The following is a 24,031-nucleotide window of genomic DNA, read 5'->3' as shown; positions in this document are numbered from 1 at the left end:
TTCCATCTTCTTCACTTCCTCACTTTTCTCCTCTTCAAATTGCTTCTCTTTTCTTCACTTCACTTTGCACCTCTTCTCTTTCCTTTGCTTCTCTTCACTTCTTCACTTTGCTCCTCTTCTTCACTTTGATTCTCTTCTTCACATTGCTCCACATCACTTCTTCACATTGCTCCTCTTCACTTCTTCACTTTGCTCTTCTTCACTTTGATTCTCTTCTTCACATTGCTCCACATCACTTCTTCACATTGCTCCTCTTCACTTCTTCACTTTTCCCCTCTTCTTCACTTTGCTTCTCTTTTCATTTTTTTTTCTCTTCTTCACTTTGATTCTCTTCTTCACATTGCTCCTCTTCACTTCTTCACTTTTCTCCTCTTCTCTTCACTTTGCTCCTCTTCTCTTCTTCACTTTGCTCCTCTTCTCTTCTTCACTTTGCTTCTGTCTTCGCTTCTTCACTTTTCTTCTCTTCTTTAATTTGCTTCGCTCTCTGGTGTTGAGATCCCTGTTGTTGGGCTAGCGGCTAGGGTGCCGGCTTAGGATTACCTAGGATCCTGGGTTCGAATCCCGGTCAATCGCTGCAATTAACGACCAGGGGGGGTTGACTCAGCCTGTCGAACCTTCCGAGGTTGGCAAATTGAGTACCAGTTCACTGCTAATTCCCTGCTTGTCGTTAAAGGCGGCAAAAAGGGTTGGCGTCAGGAAGGGCATCCGGCCATAAAACATTGCTTCAAAAAGGGGACCGAAAAACAACAACAACCACGGTTCCCGAAAAAGGCCAACCCCTGCTCGTGGGGAAAAATGGCCTCTAAAGGTGTTTTTTTTTTTTTTTTTTTAAATTTGCTTCGCTTTTCTTCACTTCACTTTGCACCTCTTCTCTTTTCTTTGCTTCTCTTCACTTCTTCACTTTGCTCCTCTTCTTCACTTTGATTCTCTTCTTCACATTGCTCCACATCACTTCTTCACATTGCTCCTCTTCACTTCTTCATTTTTCTCCTCTTCAAATTGCTTCTCTTTTCTTCACTTCACTTTGCACCTCTTCTCTTTTCTTTGCTTCTCTTCACTTCTTCACTTTGCACCTCTTCTCTTTTCTTTGCTTCTCTTCACTTCTTCACTTTGCTCCTCTTTTTACTTTGCTTCTGTCTTCTTCACTTCTTCACTTTTCTCCTCTTCAAATTGCTTCTCTTTTCTTCACTTCACTTTGCATCTCTTCTCTTTTCTTTGCTTCTCTTCACTTCTTCACTTTGCTCCTCTTTTTACTTTGCTTCTGTCTTCTTCACTTCTTCACTTTTCTCCTCTTCAAATTGCTTCTGTTCTCTTCACTTCACTTTGCACCTCTTCTCTTTTCTTTGCTTCTCTTCACTTCTTCACTTTGCCCCTCTTCTTCAATTTTTCCACTTCGCTTCTTCACTTTGGCCCTCTTCTTCACTTTTCTCCACTTCACTACTTCACTTTGCTCCACTTCACTTCTTCTCTTCACTTTGCTTCTCTTCATTTCTATTCTTCCTGCCCCTATCCCCTTCCCTTCCCCCCCACCCCCTCCCCCCAAAACACCTTGTCCTTCCTGCGCTATCCAATACCCACTATCTCCCTAGTATGATTAAGAGAAAACAAACGATGCAATTCCCAGTTTTCTTTCAAAAATATCAACGTCCCATTTATTAGTCCCCTACTGGTGTACACCGGAGGGGACTATAGGTTTGCACTCCGTCCCTCCGTCTGTCAGTCTGTCAGTCCGTCACGCAAAGAACAGTTTTCCGGACTTTTTTTTCTAAACGCTTAATGCTAATGATTTCAAACTTGGCACATGGTTTCCTCATGATAAGTTACAGATCAAGTTCGAACTTCACGACGTTTCGATCATTTTTGACAACGTTATGGCACTTTGAACTTTGGTAATTTCCCCAACAGTTTTCCGGACGGTAGGGGACATGTATTGCAGCGCAATACTCAGAATGCTTGTTGTGCATTAACACTCGCACATCAAAAACACCCACGTTGTACATTTATATCTATTTTCAAGAGACCCCATTCTAGATTCACTGAGAATCAATCCACATTTTATTGGTGTAATGGTTTGAAATAATTGACATCACATTGATATCTTCAGATGATTTTGGAATGAGGTTACCAGTAAAAACAACATTCCATGAAAAGTGTCTGGGTTATTTATTACGTTTTAACAGTTCAGGGATTTTTCCACATGTTGGATGAATCTGCAGTTGCAGCTTCCACTTCATTAAAGCAAAGTTTTCCGGACCGGTTTTGTTGTGTTCTTATGTCTCCCAACAAAGTCTGTGGAGGCATTATGTTTTTGGGTTGTCTGTCTGTCCGTCCATCCGTGATTGGTTTTCGTTACCGCGATAACTTAAGAACGGCTGAAGGAATCTAAGCCACACTTGATACAGGTATGCATGATGATGTAAGGTTGCACTGATTAGATGTTGGGGTCAAGAAGTCAAAGGTCATGTTAAGTAAAAAATGATAACTTGTGAACCAGTGATGGTAGTTTGACCAAATTTCGTATTGGTATATATTATGATGCAAAGATGAACTGATTAGTTTTTGGTGTCAAAGAAAGGTCAGGGGTCATGTCAGGTTAAAAAAGAAAGGTCAGGGGTCATGTCAGGTTAAAAAAGAAAGGTCAGGGGTTATGTCAGGTTAAAAAAGAAAGGGCAGGGTCATGTCAGGTTAAAAAAGAAAGGTCAGGGGTCGTGTCAGGTTAAAAAAGAAAGGTCGGGTCATGTCAGGTTAAAAAAAGAAATGCCAGGGGTCATGTCAGGTTAAAAAAGAAAGGTCAGGGGTCATGTCAGGTTTAAAAAGGTAACTCCGCTTCACCTCCGCTTCTGGTTTTGCCGGCGAGGTTGTGTTTTTTCCAAGCCCTCCACACTATCAAAGTTAAGTATTTGTTCCCGTTTGTATTTTTGTCAAAACTGTATTTTTATTTTACCTTTTATTGTGCATGTGTACCTTCGGTGTGTGTACCTACTGTGTGTTTCTCGGAATATCCCAGGCGGTGGCAATTGTGCATACCTGTATATTGTAACGGATTTGAGAAGTGTAACGGATTTGAGAAGTGTAATAATTTGGAGAAAGTGTAACGAATGTGAAAAGTATGGTTTTGTTGTGTGTAACACCCTCATAATGTAAAGAATGGTCGCAGCTCGTCCTCTGAGTTAATTCCATAAACCTACACACAGGACACGATATATCCTTTTAAATAGTTAGTCCCTTATTCTCTGTGTAGGCTAAGGATGTGTTTCCCACTAGTTTGACTCTTCATTGCACCAAATTAAATAAGAGTAGGCCCTCCGACGCCCCATGGCAGCTTCCAAGTGCCAGGTTTGCACTTTGCTGCATTTTCATCTGCCGTCCACTTTGCAGCAGTTGACTCCATTACGCACGAGGTAACGCCGAAGAAGAAAGGCGGGTCTCCACCTCGTCATAGAGGGGAGGAGTAAGTCGGCCCCGCTCATCCAACCCAGAACGAGGGGTTTGGATTGAGAGGGCGGAGAGGGAACGTTTGGGGAAGGTACGAAAAGGGTGAAGGGCGGGGCCTATATAACCCGCTGCGGGATGCTCCCAAAAAGGAGAGATGAGCAGAGAGGAAGGAAGAGTTCTGGGTCCAGGAGATGCGCTGGAGACGAGGCAGGTGTGACCGAGCCGCCGTGAGACTTGCCGCGCTGCAGGAGAAACGGACCGGGGCAACGCAACGCACGAGGCAGTACGGAGAAAGGAACGTCGCCCGCGCAGTTTGGGACCAAAGCTCGGCTTCTTGACGGCTGTGCCTTCTGGCCCGACCGTGCCCAGTACCCGCTGAACCTTCCTTGCCTCTAAAAGCCACCCATCTCCAAGCCATTCCTTCCTGCCTGCATTTCCCCGTGTAAGTGTGATCGTCCGTCTGTCTTTAATGTTGTGCTGGGGTTTATTAATTAAGCTTGAATAGTTAAGCTAATGATTTCACTGTGTGTCTGCTCCTTCCATTTTCTGTATATAACCGACTGCTCTCGTTGCTTTGGCTTGTGAAAATACTTAATAAATCCTGTTATTCCTCCGTACTTCTTCTTCTTCTTCATTCTCGTTCGGTCGCTTTAGAGGTTTCCATATTGAGTAGCTGCGGCGCGATACGGCCAAAGTTTGGGGTAAATCGGGTTTTAGTCAGGGAAGCACTGTTCGGTCGCGGAGCCTCCGCTCGGCAAACATACCATCTTTAACCGTGTACCGTAACAATTGGTAGTCAGGAGTTGGGATTCGAACCTGGGACTAAATTTATTTAGCCCAAATTTTGGACACCAATTGTGTTATTACAGTAACAATTGGTGTCGGGGAGTGAGATACGAGGCCCGAAGCGCGCTTAACGCGCTCAAAATTACGAGCTGCTGAAAATTGTTTTGTTTTAAAGGAAAACCCGAATTTTGAAATCGCGCCATGGCTGGTCAAGGCGACGGGATGCCGGTGGGAGAGATAGAGATAAACGGGGTGGAATCGACCCAGGACCTCGGGGAAATGTATGTGGAGGAAAGGGAGGAGGAGAACATTGGCGATGTGGTTGAGGGGGTATCAGACGTGCAAAATGGCGCTCTCGCGCACGAGGCTTCGGGCGCGCAAAATGGCGTCCTCGCGCACGTGGGTGTAGCGGCACCAAATTTTTCCGCGCCCGCGACCGTAGCAGCGCCACCGGTGGATTTGAATCTTTTCATGATACAAATGAAGGCCCTTATGGAAAAGAATAGTGAGCAAATGGGGAACCAAATGAGGGCTCAGAGTGAGCAAATGAGGGCTCAGAGTGAGCAATTGGAGGGCCGAATGGGAGACCAAATTGGAGGTTTGAAACACAGTATGGGGGGCAAAATGAGAGAAATGGGGGAACGGCTAGAAGCTAAATTTGAAGGGTTAGACAACGGGATAAAAGAGGTAAAGAATGGGTTAACGGGGGTGGAATATAGAATGGCTGCCCAGGAGAATCAGTTAGAGGGGGTGAAAAATGGGTTAATGGGGTTAGAAAATAGGATGGAAGACAAATTGCGGGAAATAGGGGAGCAATCCGCCCGGGAAATCGAACAGATGGGGAACCAGATAGAGGAGGTGAGAATCGGGGTAGAAACCAAACTGGATGCTCAGAGGGATGAATTGGGACAGATGAGGGTGGCATCTACAAAAGAGAGGGAGGAGATGAAAGAGGAGATACGACGAGGTGTAAGTGAGGAGGTCTCGGGGGTACGCGAGGAGGTAAAGCGAGGTGAAAAGCGTATAGAGAAAGAGGTGAGGAATAATACGGCTAGGTTACAAGGGGGCATAGAGGACCTGACGGAGGAGGTGGAACAGCTGACGGAGGGACAGACGGAGTTAGTGGAGCAGGTTCAAAGGAACACTGCGGTACTAGGAGGGTTAAAGGCGACACAAAATGACATTAAAAATGACTTAATAGCGACACAGAGGCAATGTCAGATGGTACATGAGGGACTGACAATGAGGTTGGATGAGGTGACAGAAGTAATGGAGACGAAGGACCGAGAGGTGAGGACGCACATAGAGACGGTCAAGATAGCCTTAGAGGACGAACTTGAGGAGACGCACCGGGAAATAAAAGAGGTGAAGCAAAAATTAGAGGAAGTGGAAGAAGAGGTGAGTGAAATTAAGAAGAGACGGACAGAAACTAAGAGAGAAATAAAGGAGGGGGTGATGGAATATGTACAAGGTCGGTGCTCAACTCATAATGGTGTGCTCACTAACCAAATAAAGAGGTTGCAGGGGGCGAAGGAGGTGCGGAGACGAGTTGCCAAGGTGAGTGGCGAAATATTCGTCAATGTATATGATGTGAGGAAAGCTTCAGTCGGCTTGGGGGTTGATTCGGATCCGGGGGTTCGTGAGAGGCCGTTGGTGAAGTGTGCGACAGGTCTGGTGTGCGAAAAAAGAGGTGTGCGAGAATGTCCGACCATGGGGTGTGAGGAAAAAGTGCGCGCCGAGGAGTGAGTGTGCTGTCGAGAGTGGGTCGGTCGTAGCGCGTGTGTGAGGGAGCACATGGAAGCGCGTAGTGAGGAGTGTTACAGAGGATGTAACGGAAGCATGCACGCCTGTGGTGAGTGTTACGGAGGAAGTAACGAAAGAGTGTGCGCAAGAGGATGCGCGAGAAAGGTGTGTAACGGACGTGTGCATGGGGAAAGAGTGCGCTGTCAAGAGTGAGGGAGAATGCATGCCTGTGGTGAGTGTTACAGAGGATGTAACGGGAGAGTGTGCGCAAGAAGATGTGCGAGAAAGGTGTGTAACGGACGGGTGCATGAGGAAAGAGTGCGCTGTCAAAAGTAAGGGAGAATGCACACCTGTGGTGAGTGTTACAGAGGATGTAACGAGAGAGTGTACACCTGTGGTGAGGGTTACAGAGGATGTAACGAGAGAGTGTACACCTGTGGTGAGTGTTACGGAGGAAGTAATGAGAGAGTGTGCGCAAAAGGATGCGTGAGAAAGGTGTGTAACGGACGGGTGCATGAAGAAGGAGTGCGCTGTCGAGAGTAAGGGTGAGTGCGCTGTCAAGAGTGGTGGTAAAAGTGGTAAGAGTGACACGGAGCGTGAGTTGGTTGTGACAGGTGAGAGAGGATGTACACCTGGAATGGAAGGAAGCACACCTGGAATGGTAGAGCTTGTATGGGAATGCACGCTGGAATTAGTAGCGAGGCACGTGGTTGGGTGTGCGAGTGAGAGCACACCTGTGATTGTCAGAGGAGGTGACCGAGAAGGGGGCGCGAAGAGGTGTGTTGGTGAGGTGTGCGAACAACGAATGTGTGCCAAGGTGTTCGGTGGTCAGGTGTGTGACCAAGTCTGTAAGCGGCATGAGTGTACCTGGGTGTGTAAGAGAAGGTGCAATGACGAGGAGCATGAGAACAGCTGGATGTTTGAGCAAGGAACGGGCTGCGGGGTGTAAGCATGCAGGTGAAGCATCGACGGTAACCGGGTTAGAGGTTAGAACGACTTATAGCCGAATCGGGCCCTAGGTGCGCGTCGGGCAGCTTCGCGTGCCGCGAGGACCAGCGGGAATCCGAACCACGGCGGGTTCGAAAGGACCGCCGTACGCGATGCACGCTGGGCATCGCTTTGAACGGCCGCGTCCGTGCTCCACTAAGCGGAGCGGGCAGCCCGATAGGAAGGGTCGTCATGGCGACCCCTTTTTGTTAAGGCATTCCGGCAGGTCGAGATCGGGCCATGGGATGGCTCCGTGCCGAGGTGGTGCGTGGGATCTCGGCCCGGGTAAGCCCCCGTCCCTGCACCGAATGCGGGACGTATCCAGCCGCTGGCACCAAACAACCCGCATTCATTGCTCAGCTTTACGAAGCCGGGCTGTAGAAGTGAATTGGCGCACCGAGAGGCACTAGAGTATAGACTGTAATGATGAGGATAGTGGTCTGGACCCGAAATTAGGAAAACGAAATTTGATGATTGGCAAAGGATTGGCAAAGTGATTGGTAATGGTACAGTGATTGGCAGATGATTGGCAAATTTTTGATTGGTTGAAATTTGGTGTGCGAAATTGGTAGTGGAACGTCCCCGATGTGGTGGGATGGCAACTCTGTCATCCCTCACAGAGGGGGGCAAAGGAGCACTAGATTATGGGGTTGATGGCAGTGAAAACTAGCCCGGGTGGGTTAGGATATATCGTGTGTAGGGCCCTAGAGATTGACGTTAGGTGACGTTAAGATTAGTTAGTGACAATGATACCTGTAGTGGGGACGCAGGTAGATTAGTGTGGATGATAATGACGTGGGAGCGCAATAGTTTAAAGGGGCGACTGGGAAGCGCAAGTTTCAGAGGGGAGTAGTTAGATGAGATGATGCCGAGTGAGTGTTGGAGGTGTATTCAGAAGTGTATTGTGAAAAGAGTGTGAGGAACAGGTGTGATTGCACAGGTGTGCAACTGGACAGGTGTGTGGAGCAGTGTATGAGTGAGTGAAGGTGATTGTGTATTGTGTTGACCAACTGGTCCAGGAAGAGGAGGAGGGTGCAGGTGGCACCAGGTGTGATTGCACAGGTGTGCAACAACAGAGGTATGGAGAATGGTAGTGTAGAATACATGGAGTGTGGAATATATGGGGTATTGGAATGGATGGTCGTGGAGTGAGTAGGATGGAAATTGTGGAGTGGAGTGGATGGTGCGAAGGTGTGAATGGGGGAAGAGTGGACCCCCATCACGAATACCCGGGGTGGGTAGTGTAAGTGTTAGGTAGAGGGTATAGGTAAATTGTGGTTGGATATTGGCATCTGTGGTGCGGGTGGAAGAATGATGTTTGGATGGGTGCATTAGTGTTGTGGAAATGGCTGGGCGTGTAGCCTGTTAGTGTGTGTAGTTGGTTTGGGCACTCCACCACTCTGAGGATGTCGGCCAGGTGAGGCCGCAGGTGGGCTCTGGGAGCCGGTAGTTGTGGATGGGGCCCGAGGATCCGGAGGACGGACCCGGGTAGCCCAGTGCCAGAGGGCACCAAGGGGTGACAGAGCCAGGAGGGGCCTTCCCCAGTTAGATAGGTTAGGTAAGGAGCAGGTAAGCTCGGGTGGCAACTACAGTGGTGGAGGTGTGCAGGTGGGTAGACCTGCTGGGAAAGCTACACGTCACAGCCCAGAAATTGTGCAAGGGCACCGGGAGATGAATCGGGGGAGTGAGACCCCAAATTGAGAAGCACCACAGTTTGGGCAATGGGAATTGGAAGTCATTTAGAGGATAGATAGGATGAAGGATCTCCTTGCACCATCTGCATCCACTCACCTGAGATGACGTACCTCCACACCATGCCATGTTTAATTATTTTTTATTGAGCAGATGTTTGGATTGTGAGACGCATCATGACGTGGGTGTGACATTGTGCTTTGTGTTCCATCTCTTCCTCCTTATGAGGATTGATGATGAATTGGTGATGGAAAATTTTGGATAGTGGGATTGTGAAGACAAATTTGGTATAAGGGAAATATGGGGAAGACGTGACAGTAGTGACGAATTTGTAAATGTGTAGATTTTGTAAATATGGGGTAAGGGCAAGGGTAGTGTAGGTGACGGGGGGGGGGGGGGGGGGGGGTGACGTACGGTAGGGACGAGCTTTCTCATTTCGCTCTCCGTACGCATTTCGCCTTGCATTGCCTTATTGATGTGTACCCTTGTGACCTTACCCCTCGCTCATTTGTCTTCCCCCTTTTGTCTCCCACCTGAGGACTGTGCGCCACTGGGTGTTGAGGGGAGCGTGCGGAGGTCGTCTTGTGTGCCAGGACCCTCTCAACCAGCATGCATTGCATTGATGTACCACTTTATGGACCGCTGTTCTGCGGCCGAGTACCACTTGATGGACCCCAGGTTCTGGGGCAGGGCACCTCTGTTGGAGACCGGCAATAGTGGCCAGGGAATCTTGCTTGTGGACCTCGGTAAGGTGGCACCTATGCCAAACAGGTGGACCACCCTTAGTTGGCCCCTGTGGCCCTAAATAAAAATGGACACGGTTTGTGCTTTCTATATTTCCAAGTAGGCCGCATGAAACAAGAAGACATCGGGAAGAACATCGGCCCAGCAGAGAAGAAGAAGACCACCACCAGTTGTTTTTTTTGTGTGTTTATTACAAACAGTAATGACTGTGCACTGGTTGGTGCTCTTGGGTGCTTTTGGGTGCTTTGGTGTTATTGGTACTGGTGCATCGATGCAATGCGTGCTGTCTCCTCCCTCCCAACAGGAATTTCCTTCTTTTTGTTTCCCGAAAAAGAAAAAGAAAACACAGGTCCTGGGTTGCGTTGTAAATAAGAAAGAACATCACTGTAAATAATGCTCCCCACCATAAATGTATAGCTTGAAAACAATTCCGTAATTCGGTTATCCTGTGGGCGCAAATCTGTTAGACAGGGTGCAATGCAGCAGGGGGACATATTTATTTGTGTTTTAAGATTGTCACACTCAGGGTCAGGTTAATTGTAGAGGGAATTACACCTACGTGTAACACTAAGTTAAAGTTTTGTAGGCCCGAGCACGGTCCTGAAGAAAGGAGGGTGCAGTGTAACGGATTTGAGAAGTGTAACGGATTTGAGAAGTGTAACAATTTGGAGAAAGTGTAACGAATGTGAAAAGTATGGTTTTGTTGTGTGTAACACCCTCGTAATGTAAAGAATGGTCGCAGCTCGTCCTCTTAGTTAATTCCATAAACCTACACACAGGACACGATATATCCTTTTAAATAGTTAGTCCCTTATTCTCTGTGTAGGCTAAGGATGTGTTTCCCACTAGTTTGACTCTTCATTGCACCGAATTAAATAAGAGTAGGCCCTCCGACGCGCCATGGCAGCTTCCAAGTGCCAGGTTTGCACTTTGCTGCATTTTCATCTGCCGTCCACTTTGCAGCAGTTGACTCCATTACGCACGAGGTAACGCCGAAGAAGAAAGGCGGGTCTCCACCTTGTCATAGAGGGGAGGAGTAAGTCGGCCCCGCTCATCCAACCCAGAACGAGGGGTTTGGCTTGAGAGGGCGGAGAGAGAACGTTTGGGGAAGGTTCGAAAAGGGTGAAGGGCGGGGCCTATATAACCCGCTGCGGGATGCTCCCAAAAAGGAGAGATGAGCAGAGAGGAAGGAAGAGTTCTGGGTCCAGGAGATGCGCTGGAGACGAGCAGGTGTGACCGAGCCGCCGTGAGACTTGCTGCGCTGCAGGAGAAACGGACCGGGGCAACGCAAGGAGCGCACGAGGCAGTACGGAGAAAGGAACTTCGCCTGCGCAGTTTGGGACCAAAGCTCGGCTTCTTGACGGCGGTGCCTTCTGGCCCGACCGTGCCCAGTACCCGCTGAACCTTCCTTGCTTCTAAAAGCCACCCATCTCCAAGCCATTCCTTCCTGCCTGCATTTCCCCATGTAAGTGTGATCGTCCGTCTGTCTTTAATGTTGTCCTGGGGTTTATTAATTAAGCTTGAATAGTTAAGCTAATGATTTCACTGTGTGTCTGCTCCTTCCATTTTCTGTATATAACCGACTGCTCTCGTTGCTTTGGCTTGTGAAAATACTTAATAAATCCTGTTATTCCTCCGTACTTCTTCTTCTTCTTCATTCTCGTTCGGTCGCTTTAGAGGTTTCCATATTGAGTAGCTGCGGCGCGATACGGCCAAAGTTTGGGTTGAATCGAGTTTTAGTCAGGGAAGCACTGTTCGGTCGCGGAGCCTCCGCTCGGCAAACATACCATCTTTAACCGTGTACCGTAACAATATAATCGTCGGTTGTTTCCTACCGTGTTTTTCAGGCCTGGTCTTTTCAGTTTCCTGCCTCGAGGCCTTGTTGTCTCTTCTCGGCGGTCGTTTGTGGTCCATTTACTTTCATTCTATCAGTTTTTTCTAGGCTTTCTTTTCACCCCATACTTCCCCGAACATCTTACCCTTTGTTTAAAATCTCAATTTTAAAAAAAGAAAAAACGTTTCTTCCCTTCTTTGTTTGCGTTCGCTCGTTCTTCGACCACGTGTTTCACCCCACCCGTTTTTTTTTGTTTTTTTTCCCTCTCCTTCCTTCATAACTCAATCCTCTCCAGCCAAATGACACCTTTCCAATTCTATTTTTCACCATACTCCTTCAACTTTCTCCTTCTTCCTCTGATCCACTTTCACCTGACCTTCAAAAAAACATATTAACGAAGAATTTAATAAGTAGGCCTCTCCTCTCGAACTAACACATTTGCTTATACACCTCCCTGTTCCTTCGTTCTCTGTTCTCCTGGCGGTTCAATCTCCTATTCTTCTGTTCCTGCATCTGAACATGTCCTGGAATCATTAATCCCCCTGAGGAATTCCTTCATGCCCTCATTTAAGGAATTTCCCCAGATAGTTTTCACTGTTTAGTTTAAAAATGTTTAAACATTCCCCTGAAGTGTTGTCTTCTGTCGTATATTACAACACATTTTTTTCTTCTTCTTTAAAAGGTTGCTTTCGATTTGCTCACCAAATCTCTCCATTTCAAATAAAAATTCCATATCTTACAGTTCTTCCTTCCTACATTCCCTAAACTCACCTGCATTTCACCACTCCTCCAACGTTTTCAAATGGATCTCTGACTTGAAAATCACAAGAAACTCATTTTGCAATAAATGTTCGTTTTCCATTAATTATCCAACACTTTCTAAAATCCAAACTCACCCCTCCCCTCCTAAACTCCTCCTCGCTCCTCCCCTCCCAAACTGCCCCCTCACCCGCTCCTCCTAAATTCTCCTCTCACCCCTCCCCTTCAAATCTCCCCACCCTCCTTTTTTCTCCAATTCTCCCCTCTCACTCCTCCTCCTCCTCAAAGCGTCCTCCCCACTGCCTCTCCCTTCCAAATCTCACCTCCATCTCCTCCAACCTTATTCCTCACTCTGCCTCCCACCCCTCTCAAACAACACCTCACTGTGCCTCACCCAATCACCATCAAACCTTTTGTCCTCCTCATCCTTCCCTTTCTCCTAGCTATTCTGAAATCTCTGACACACTATCAACAGCTCTCCCTACCTCCTCCTCCTCCTCTTCCACATCTTACCCTACCCCTCCCCTCCCCTGTCCTGTATCCGATGCTCCCCCTTCCTCTTCATTATCAGTATGGACCTCAAACATCTGGGGCCTTCGCTCAAACCTGACTGATCTCTCGATACAGGTTCCTTCTGACAAACCAGACTTGATCTGCTTAACAGAAACTTTCCTCCTTCATGATGTCTCTGATTCCTTAATATCTCTCCCTGGTTACTCTCTCTTCCGGTATGATAGACCTGAGCCTTGTCCTGGAGGTGGGGTTGCTATCTTTTTCAAAAGCTCTCTTCACTCTCCTTGCACTGCCCTCTCTCCACCTCACCCCAGGAGTAGCACTGGCTACGGCTTCCCCTTCGCTCCCCCTTTTGTTCATACTAGGGCATGCCCGTACTATATATATATCTAAAATTATATCCCCCCCCCTATTTACATGAAATGGTTTGGTCCAAAGCGAACGGCTTGCGAGTGGTGACAATCCCCCCCCCTCTATTTACATGCAATGGTTCGGTCCAAAGCGAACGGCTTCCGGAGTTTGGTAAAGAAATCGCCATCGCGTACACAAACGCGCAGGAAAGCGAATGAATCGCAAATTCGTTTTTATTAGTTGTAAAACATAATGCCCAATTATTCAATTAGCGCCAACGTATTTTGGCTGTTTGCAATTTAATCGCAAGGCAAAGTAGAAAGAGAAGAGGGAAAAAAAGAAAAGCCTTGCCTTGCTGCAAACAGCTGCTGCAAACAACAACAACAGGGAAGGCTGCACTGTCCGGAAGTTGGCATATCGCAGTTACGATTATTTTAGTGTTAATGGCCAATTATTCAATTAGCGCCAACGTATTTTGGCTGTTTGCAATTTAATCGCAAGGAAAAGTAGAAAGAGAAGAGGGAAAAAAAGAAAAGCCTTGCATTAACGCATTAACGCTTGCATTGCATTAACGGTTCGGCACACGTGATAGCTCGCTGCTCTCTGATTGGTTGAAGCGTTTTTTGGACATAGCTCGGTAGGTACTTGTCCGATTAATTTCAAACCTTGAAAAGGCACATCCTCGGGTCCCCAGCAATATACCTGGCAAGTTTCAAGTATATCGGACCCGTGGTTGTCGAGAAACAGCGGTCACAGACAAACACACAGACACACAGACACACAGACACACAGACACACAGACAGACACACAGAGATTACTGGAATTATAGATAGATGTGTATTGTACCATTCACCAAACAGTGATGACTCCATCTACATCTCGCTGTCTAATAACATGGACCAACTTCTATCGACTCATCCCAACTCTCTCTTCCTCATATGTGGTGATTTCAACTGTCATCATGCCAGCTGGCTGGGTGTGGGTGCCTCTCTCACCAGCCATGGCTCCTCAGCAAAGGACTTCTGCGACCAACTGGGACTGACACAATCTGTCATTTTCCCGATCCGGATCTCAGTCAACGGAGCATCTTCTCTTCTAGACTTGGTAATGACAAACTTATGTCTGCTGCTCTTCTTCTGCTCCAATCGGCTCATCTGTTCATGTGCTTGTTAAAGTTGACATCTCTCTGGCCATTCTCAGAGAGCCTCCTCAGCGTCGACGAGTCTGGTATTTCACTCAGGCCACCTGGCACGGTCTTCAAGCAGCCATCAATCAACTGGACTGGTCTCCGATTTCTACTGCCTCTGACATCAACTCATCCTGGGATTTCTTCCAAAGTTAATTGCTCTCTCTCGTGCACAGATTTATCCTATCTTGTCTTCAGTTGTCATACCCTTCCTCCCGCCCATGGTACACGGAATCTTGTGGTGAGGCAGTTGCCCTGAAACAACTTGCTTTTGCCTCCTGGAAGGCAAATCCAACAGAAGGCAATCTCATTTCCTTTCACAAAGCCCGGAACAAGTGTGTGTCCACCCTCAGGAAAGCCAGGAAACAATATCTCTCGACTCTCAAGATTGAACTCTCAAACATGTCTCCCTCTTCCAAATCCTGGTGGCTTCTGGTCAAATCTGTTTCTGGTGTTTGTTTCCCCTCCCTTACCTCAAATGGCTACACAGCTGACTCCGCACGTGAAAAAGCTGAATGCCTCAACTTTTTTTTTCTTTTTTTTTTTGTATACTGAATCGAGGCTCGTGAAAGAGCTAACATTTATTTCACAAACAAATCAACCAGACAAACAAAATATATAAAAAGAGGGAGCGGAAGACAAGATGGGGGGAGAAGGGGAAGCACACAAACACAACATTTGAGAGCAGGGAGATGTGTGGGAGGGAGAGGGCTTGGGGGGAGGAGGTGTGGGAAGGGGGGTGGGGGGGGGGGGGGAGATGTATAAAACACAAGGACACCAAGGACTTCCAGGACAGAAGTTGGCATTTCAAAAAAGTGGATTTGGGGTGAAATTAGCAGGGGTAGAAAAGATCAAGGTTTTGGATGGGGGAAGATAAGAGATGGTGGTGAACAGCTGTTTTAAAGACCTGGAGGGTGGAGTGAGATTGAAGAGAGTGAGGGAGTTTGTTCCAGAGGCGGGAGAAAAGAGGAATGAAGGAGTGAAGGTGAGCAGAGAGTCTTGATTTTGGCAGTTTAACCATACGAGGGTTGCAGGCAGATCTTGTGCGACCTGTAGGAATATTTGGGAGACAGAGCCCAGACAGAGCTTGGGGGGCAAGGCCAGAGAGGAGTCGGTAGAAGACGGAAAGACCACCAACCTACCTGCGGTGAGTGAGTGAAAGGCCCTTGGAGTTAGCTTCATCGCGGGAGATTCCAATGAGTCTGAACGCCTTGGTTTCAACAGCGTGAAGGCGAGCTAGGTGTGAGGCAGGAGCACCAGCCCAGAGGGGAGAGCAGTATTCCATTGAGCTGCGGATGAAAGCCTTGTATGTGGTGAGGAGCTCAGGTGTGCCAAGGAAGGACTTCGCACGACGGAGGATGCCCAGTCGGCGACTGGCTTTGGAGGCCAGATTTGGAATGTGGTTTTCCCAGGAAAGATCATGGCAGATAATGAGACCCAAAAGCTTGAGTGACAGAACTTTATGGAGAGGATTATTCAGAAAGTGGATGGGAGGGTTGTCCAGTCGGTCTTTTCGGAGAGACATCGTAAGAGTGTGAGATTTGTCAGGATTGAAAGACATGTTCCACTTGTTTGCCCAGTCTTTGATTTTGTCCAGGTCTGCAGAGAGTGAGGAGGCTGCAGACTGCCGATCTGAGGGATGAGGAATGGAGTGACAGAGAGTAGAGGCATCAGCAAAGCGATAGAGAGGATTTTCAAGAGTCAGAGAGATCATTGATAAAGACCAGAAAAAGCACAGGGCCCAGAACACTGCCTTGGGGAACTCCAGCCCGAACAGGAAGAGGAGATGAGAGAAACCCATTCAGGGCCACACGTTGACTACGGCTAGAGAGGAAATCCGCCAGCCATGCGTGGAGATTTCCATGGATACCAAAGGAGGAGAGTTTGGTGAGCAGAGCGAGGTGCCAGGCCGTATCGAAGGCACGTGATATGTGAAGGCAGACAGCTCTAATATCCTGTTTGGCATTTAGGACCTCCATCCATTGTTGAGAAAGCAGAAGCAGCATGTCCAGAGCAGAGTGACCATGTCTGAAACCAAATTGATGATCAGAGATCAAGCCATTGGAGAAGAGGAAAGATTACATGTCTGAAGCAATGATGGATTCCATGACTTTGCTGATAATTGGGAGAAGGCTCTGTTCTCTCTGTTCTTTTCACCCTATCTTTTGCTCAAGGTCATCTGCCAGCATCCTGGAAATCAGCTAACATTACCGCTTTACACAAAAAAGGTGCAAAAACAGATCCTTGCAACTACAGACCAATCAGCCTGCTCCAAATTATCAGCAAAGTCATGGAATCCATCATTGCTTCGGATATGAAATCTTTCCTCTTCTCCAATGGCTTGATCTCTGATCATCAATTTGGTTTCAGACCAGGTCACTCTACTCTGGACATGCTGCTTCTGCTGTCTCAACAATGCATGAAGGTCCTCAATGCCAAACAGGAAATCAGAGCTGTCTCCCTTGACATATCACGTGCCTTCGATACGGTCTGGCACCCAGCTCTGCTCACCAAACTCTCCTCCTATGGTATCCATGGAAATCTCCATGCATGGCTTGCGGACTTCCTCTCTGGTCGTAGTCAACGTGTGGCCCTGAATGGATTTCTCTCATCTCCCCTTCCTGTTCAGGCTGGAGTTCCCCCAAGGCAGTGTGCTGGGCCCTGTGCTTTTTCTGGTCTTTATCAATGATCTCTCCGACTCTCTGGAAAATCCTCTCTATCTCTTTGCTGATGACTCCACTCTCTGCCGCTCCATTCCTCTTCCCTCAGATCGGCAGTCTGCAGCCTCCTCACTCTCTGAAGACCTGGACAAAATCACAGACTGGTCAAACAAGTGGAACATGTCTTTCAATCCTGACAAATCTCACTCTCTTACTATGTCTCTCCGAAAAGATCGACTGGACAACCCTCCCATCTACTTTCTCAACAATCCTCTCCAAGAAGTTCTGTCGCTCAAGCTTTTGGGTCTCACTATCTGCCATGATCTTTGTTGGGAAAACCACATTTCCAAGCTGGCCTCCAAAGCCAGTCGCCGACTGGGCATCCTCCGTCGTGCGAAGTCCTTCCTCGGCACACTTGAGCTCCTCACCACATACAAGGCTTTCATCCGCTGCTCAATGGAATACTGTTCTCCCCTATGGGCTGGTGCTCCTGCCTCACACCTGGCTCGGCTTCACGCTGTTGAATCCAAAGCTCTCAAAATCATTGGAATCTCCCGCGATGAAGCTATCTCTGAGGGCCTTTCACTCACTCACCGCAGGCAGGTAGGTGGTCTTTCTGTCTTCTACCGACTCCTCTCCGGCCTTGCTCCCCCAGCTCTCTCTGTGCTCTGTCCCCCAAATATTCCTACAGGTCGCACAAGATCTGCCAGCAACCCTCTGATGGTTAAACTGCCGAAATCTCGGCTCCCTGCTCACCTTCACTCTTTCATTCCTCTTTTCTCCCGCGTCTGGAACAAACTCCCACACTCCCTTCAATCCCACTCCTCCCTCCAGGTCTTTAAAACAGCTGTTCACCACCATCTCTTATCTTCCCCCATCCAAAACCTTGATCTTTTCTACCCCCACTAATTCACCCCAGATCCACCTTGTTTGAAATTCCAACTTCTTTCCTGGAAGTCCTGGCAGTGTCCATATGTTTATACCTCTCCCACCCCCCCCTCCCCCTTCACATGCCTCCCCCCCAAAGCCCTCTCCCTCCCACAGATCTCTCGATGTCTCCATGTCTCTCGGTACCTGCTCTCAAATGTTGTGTTTGTGTCCTTCCCCCTCTCTCCCCATCTTGTCTACCGCTCCCGATGTTATTTGTTTTATGTGTCTGTTTGTCTTTCTGTGTGATTAATGTTCGCTCTTTCACGAGCCTCAATCTTGTATACAACAAAAAAAAAAGAAAAAGAAAAAAAAAAGGCTGATTGGTCTGTAGTTGCTAGGATCTGTTTTTGCACCTTTTTGTGCAAAGCGGTGATGTTGGCTGATTTCCAAGCAGATGGCAGATGACCTTGAGCAAAAGAGAGGGTGAAGAGAACGGAGAGAGGGAGCGAAAGAGCGTAAGAACAGGATTTTAGGACCCGTGGGCTGATGCCGTCAGGTCCAGTTGCAGAATCAGAGTCGAGGGTTGACAGAAACCTTTCCACCTTGTCAGGAGGAAAGGACACAGAGTCCAGGAGCAGCTGGGTACGGTGGGTACAGAGAGGGATGGGTTTGGGACACAAGATTTAGAGGCAAACACAGAGTTGAGGCATTCAGCTTTTTCACGTGCAGAGTCAGCCGTGTAGCCGTTTGAGGTGAGGGAGGGGATGGAGGGGGAACAAACACCAGAAACAGATTTGACCAGACGCTACCAGCATTTGGAAGAGGGAGACAGATAAGAGAGTTCGGTCTTGAGAACGGAGAGATATTGTTTCCTGGTTCTCCTGAGGGTGGACACACACTTGTTTTGGGCTTTGTGAAAGGAAATGAGATTTCCTTCCGTTGGATTTGCTTTCCAGGAGACGAAAGCAAGTTGTTTCTGGGCAACAGCCTCACCACAAGATTCTGTGTACCATGGACGGGAGGAAGGGTATGACAACTGAAGACGAGATGGGATAAATCTGTGCATGAGAGAGAGCAATTTACTTTGGAAGAATTCCCAGGATGAGTTTATGTCAGAGGTGGTAGAGATGGGAGACCAGTCCAGATGATTGATGGCTGCTTGAAGACCGTGCCAGTTGGCCTGAGTGAAATGCCAGACTCGTCGACGCTGAGGAGGCTCTCTGAGAATGGTCAGAGAGATGTCCACTTTAACAAGCACATGATCAGATGAGCAGATTGGAGCAGAAGAAGAGCAGCAGACATTTTCAGGGAAGTTCGTCATAACCAAGTCCAGAAGAGAAGATTCTCCGTTGACTGAGATCCGGGTCGGGAAATTGACAGATTGTGTCAGTCCCAGTGAGTCGCAGAAGTCCTTTGCTGAAGAGCCATGGCTGGTGAGAGAGGTACCCACACCCCGCCAACTGGCATGGTGACAATTGAAATCACCACATATGAGGAAGAGAGAGTTGGGATGGGTAGATAGAAGTTGGTCCATATTATCAGACAGCGAGATGTAGATGGAGTCATCACTGTTTGGTGGACGGTACAACACACATGTGAACAAAAGGTGGGAGCGAAGGGGAAGCCGAAGCCAAAGGTATTCCTGGGGGTGAGGTGGAGAGAGGGCAGTGCAGGGCGAGTGAGGAAGAGAGTTTTTAATAAAAATAGCAACCCCACCTCCAGGACGAGGCTCAGGTCCATCATACCGGAGGAGGGAGTAACCTGGGAGAGATACCAAGGAATCAGAGACATCATGAAGCAGGAAAGTTTCTGTTAAGCAGATCACGTCTGGTTTGTCAGAAGCAACCTGTATGGAGAGATCAGTCAAGTTTGAGCGAAGGCCCCGGATGTTTGAGGTCCATACCGTTAATGAAGAGGAAGGGGGAGCATCGGATACAGAACAGGGGGGGGGGGTGGGAGTGTTAGGGTAAGATGTGGAAGAGGAGGAAGAGGTAGGGAGAGCTGTTGAAGGTGTGTCAGAGATTTCAGAATAGCTTGGAGAAAGGGAAGAATGGGGCGGACAAAAGTTTTGATGGTGATTGGGTGAGGCACAGTGAGGTGTTATTTGAGGAGGGGGAAGAGCGAGGCAGAAGGTTGGGGGAGAGGAAGGTGAAAGTTGGAAGGGGGAAGAAGCGGGGAGGATGCTTTGAGGAGGAGGGGTGAGAGGGGAGTCTAGGAGGGGAGGAGCGAGGGAGAGTCTCGGAAGGGAGGGGTGTTGGGGGAGTTTAGGAGGGAAGGGGTAAGGGGGGAGATTTGAAAGGGATGGGTGATGGGGAAGATTTGGAGGGGAGGGGTAAGTGGGAAGATTTGAAAGAGATGGGTGATGGGGAAGATTTGGAGGGGAGGGGCAAGGGGGTACATTTGGAGGGGAGGGGTGATGGGGAAGTTTTGGAGGGGATTTGTGATGGGGAAGTTTTGGAGGGAAGGGGTGATGGGGAAGATTTGGAGGGGAGAGGCAAGGGGGGAGATTTGAAAGGGATGGGTGATGGGGAAGATTTTGAGGGGAGGGGCAAGGGGGAATATTTGAAAGAGATGGGTGATGGGGAAGATTTGGAGGGGATGGGCAAGGGGTAGATTTGGAGGGGAGGGGTGATGGGGAAGTTTTGGAGGGGAGGGGTGATGGGGAAGTTTTGGAGGGAAGGGGTGATGGGGAAGATTTGGAGGGGATGGGCAAGGGGGAATATTTGAAAGGGATGGGTGATGGGGAAGATTTGTAGGGAAGGGGCAAGGGGGAATATTTGAAAGAGATGGGTGATGGGGAAGATTTGGAGGGGAGGGGCAAGGGGGTATATTTGGAGGGGAGGGGTGATGGGGAAGTTTTGGAGGGGAGGGGTGATGGGGAAGTTTTGGAGGGAAGGGGTGATGGGGAAGATTTGGAGGGGAGGGGTGAGATTGGATTTTGAAAAGGGTACGATTGATGGGAAACGAACATTTATTGCAAAATGAGTTTCTTGAGACCTTCGAGTCAAAAATACGTTTGAGGACGCTGAAGGAGGGGTGGAGTGCAGGAGAGTTTCGGGAATGTAGAAAAAAGGAACTGTAAGAGATGGAATTTTTTTTTGGAATGAATAGATTTGGTGAGCAAGTCGAAAGCATCCTTTTATTGAAGAAGAAGAAAAAGGTGTTATAATATACGACAGAATACAGGGCTTCAGGGGAAAGTTTAAACATTTTTAACATCGTGATCATGTGATCACGAACAACGTGATCGAAGAACGAACGAACAAATAAGAACAATGAATAAACGAATACGAACAGAGAAGGAAATATTTTTTTGGTTTCTTTTTTTTTTTGAGTTGAGATTTTAAACAAGGAAGTATGGTGTGAAAGACTGGGACAAAAAACAAAGAACGAAAGTAATTGCAGCGCAATCGACGAACCGCTGAGAGAAAAACAAAGCCTCAAGGTCGGACACGGTAGCCTACTAGGCCTCAGAATACGTGACACGAATTAACCGACGATTTTCTATACATGTATGAAAAATTAACACCGAGAATCTTACTAAAGACACACTATAGGTACACACACCGAAAGATAGATACAGTTTCGACAAAAACACAATTGTGAACAATTACTTAACTTCGAAAGCGGGAGCGCATGGACAGCTTCAAAAAAACGTGACCTCCAATCTTGCGCATGCGCACAATGATCGGCAACTCTGTGTTTGCCTCAAAATCTTGTGTCCCAAACCCGTCTCTCTCTGAACCCACCGTACCCAGTCATACCCAGCTGCTCCTGGACTCTGTGTGCTTCTCTCCTGACAAGGTGGAGAAGTTTCTGTCAATCCTCGCTTCTGATTCTGCAACTGGACCAGACGGCATCAGCCCACGGGTCGTATGTCCTGCTCTGCCGCTCTTTCACACCCTCTCTCTGTTCTCTTCACCCTCTCTTTTGGTCAAGGTCATCTGCCATCAGCTTTGAAATCGGCAAACATTTCCGCTTTACACAAAAAAGGTGCAAAAACAGATCCTTGCAACGACAGACCAATCAGCCTGCTCCCAATTATCAGCAAAGTCATAGAATCCATCATTGCTTCGGATATCAAATCCTCTTCTCCAATGGCTTGATCTCTGATCATCAATTTGGTTTCAGACCAGGTCACTCTACTCTGGACATGCTGCTTCTTCTGTCTCAACAATGCATGGAGGTCCTCAATGTCAAACAGGAAATTCGAGCTGTCTCCCTTGACATATCATGTGCCTTCGATACGGTCTGGCACCCCACTTTGCTCACCAAACTTTCCTCCTATGGTATCCATGGAAATCTCCACGCATGGCTTGCGGACTTCCTCTCTGGTCGTAGTCAACGTGTGGTCCTGAATGGGTTTCTCTCATCTCCCCTTCCTGTTCTGTTCCCCAAGGCAGTGTTCTGGGCCTTGTGCTTTTTCTGGTCTTCATCAATGATCTCTCTGACTCTCTAGAAAATCCTCTCTATCTCTTTTCTGATGACTCCACTCTCTGCCGCTCCATTCCTCATCCCTCAGATCGGCAGTCTGCAGCCTCCTTTCTCTCTGCAGACCTGGACAAAATCACAGACTGGTCAAACAAGTGGAACATGTCTTTCAATCCTGACAAATCTCACACTCTCACAATGTCTCTCCGAAAAGACCGACTGGACAACCCTCCCATCCACTTTGTGAACAATCCTCTCCAAGAAGTTCTGTCACTCAAGCTTTTGGGTCGCACTATCTGCCATGGTCTTTCCTGGGAAAACCACATTTCAAATCTGGCCTCCAAAGCCAGTCGCCGACTGAGCATCCTCCGTCGTGCGAAGTCCTTCCTTGGCACGCCTGAGCTCCTCACCACATACAAGGCTTTCATCCGCAGTTCAATGGAATACTGTTCTCCCCTCTGGGCTGGTGCTCCTGCCTCACACCTAGCTCGGCTTCACGCTGTTGAAACCAAAGCTTTCAGAATCATTGGAATCTCCCGCGATGAAGCTAACTCCGAGGGCCTTTCACTTACTCACCGCAGGCAGGTTGGTGGGCTTTCTGTCTTCTACCGACTCCTCTCCGGCCTTGCTCCCCCAGCTCTCTCTGGGCTTTGTCCCCCAAATATTCCTGCAGGTCGCACAAGATCTGCCTGCAACCCTCTTATGGTTAAACTGCCAAAATCAAGACTCTCTGCTCACCTTCACTCCTTCATTCCTCTTTTCTCCCTCCTCTGAAACAAACTCCCTCACTCTTCAATCCCACTCCTCCCTCCAGGTCTTTAAAACAGCTGTTCACCACCATCTCTTATCTTCCCCCATCCAAAACCTTGATCTTTTCTACCCCTGTTAATTCGTCCCAGATCCACTTTTTTGAAATACCGACTTCTTTCCTGGATGTCCTAGCAGTGACCATGTGTTTTATACCTCTTCCACACCCCCCCCCCCCCTCCCATGCCTCCTTCCCCTAAGCCCTCTCCTTCCCACAGATCTCCCTACGTCCCTGTTCTCTACTGTTGTACTTGTGTGCTTCCCTCTCTCTCCCCATCTTGTCTTCCACTCCCTTTATTATATGTTTTGTGTGTCAGTTTTTTTGTGTGATTAATGTGAGCTCTTACACGAGCCTCGTTTCTCTGCACAAAAAAAAAGTCAGCGGTCATATCAGGTTAAAAACATTGATACATGAGAACTGAACAGCTGATGGGATTTCAATCAAACTTGGTATAAGTATGTATAATGGTGTAATAATGTGAGCAGAGGCATGTCGGTCGACGTCACGACGTAGAAAAGTGTCCTAGTTTTTTCTGTCATATCTTCATCCCTATGTTGCTGCTTCCATTCAATTTCCCATGTTAAATGGTACCTTTTTGTGTTGCATTTTTTGAATTTATTTTAGCGTTGTTCAAGGCCTTCTCAGATAGCCACCGTAAAAATTACGTGTCCCTTTTGTCACCGTGTTCCTCTGTTTGCTTCATTCTTCCCAAATGTTCTACTTTCTACTTCCTCGACGTTATTCTATTCCTCCTCCTCGCTTCAAAAAAATAAAAACAAAACAAAAAAATCGTTATTTTGTTTCACTCCACAGCGATCTCATTATACATAAATTTCCTTCTGCCAGTACTCCATTCTTTATTTCTCCCTTTTCTCAATATCTTCTAGCCTAGTCTTCATTGAATGTAAATGCATCTTCCTTTAAAAGCATAGAAAACATTTTAAAATGCTTCACTTTCCTTTTCAGTACCCCACGTGTTGTTCTTGTTCACCACAATCAATTACTCTTTTTTTCTTCCCAAAAATTCTTTTCCAAAATTGTCAGCTAAGCGTTTGGTCTACCAACCCCCTTCCCACACCAGAAGCACCACCTTTCTCCATGCCTTCAACAAAAAGTGTTACTTCCCATCCCATGATTTGGGAATCTCAGCTTGTTCAATTTGGGAATTTGAAATCGGCCTCCCTCTACTTCATGTCCCTCTTTTCACATCACACCTTACCCACCCCACCTC

General features: G+C 47.8%; 1 protein-coding gene across 4 annotated transcripts in view; it reads left to right on the top strand.

Annotated features, from left to right (window-relative positions):
* The window catches only part of LOC137430050 (cyclic AMP-responsive element-binding protein 1), a 107,428-nt gene that overhangs the window by 3,291 nt on the left and 80,106 nt on the right, over positions 1-24,031 (top strand). The gene's annotated exons all lie outside the window — the stretch shown is intronic.

Source organism: Myxine glutinosa, chromosome 1 (assembly GCF_964187855.1).
Source record: "Myxine glutinosa chromosome 1, kmMyxGlut1.1, whole genome shotgun sequence".
Lineage (NCBI taxonomy): Eukaryota > Metazoa > Chordata > Myxini > Myxiniformes > Myxinidae > Myxine > Myxine glutinosa.
The sequence above is the reverse complement of the archived record's forward strand: the minus strand, read 5'-3'. Positions and strand labels throughout refer to the sequence as shown.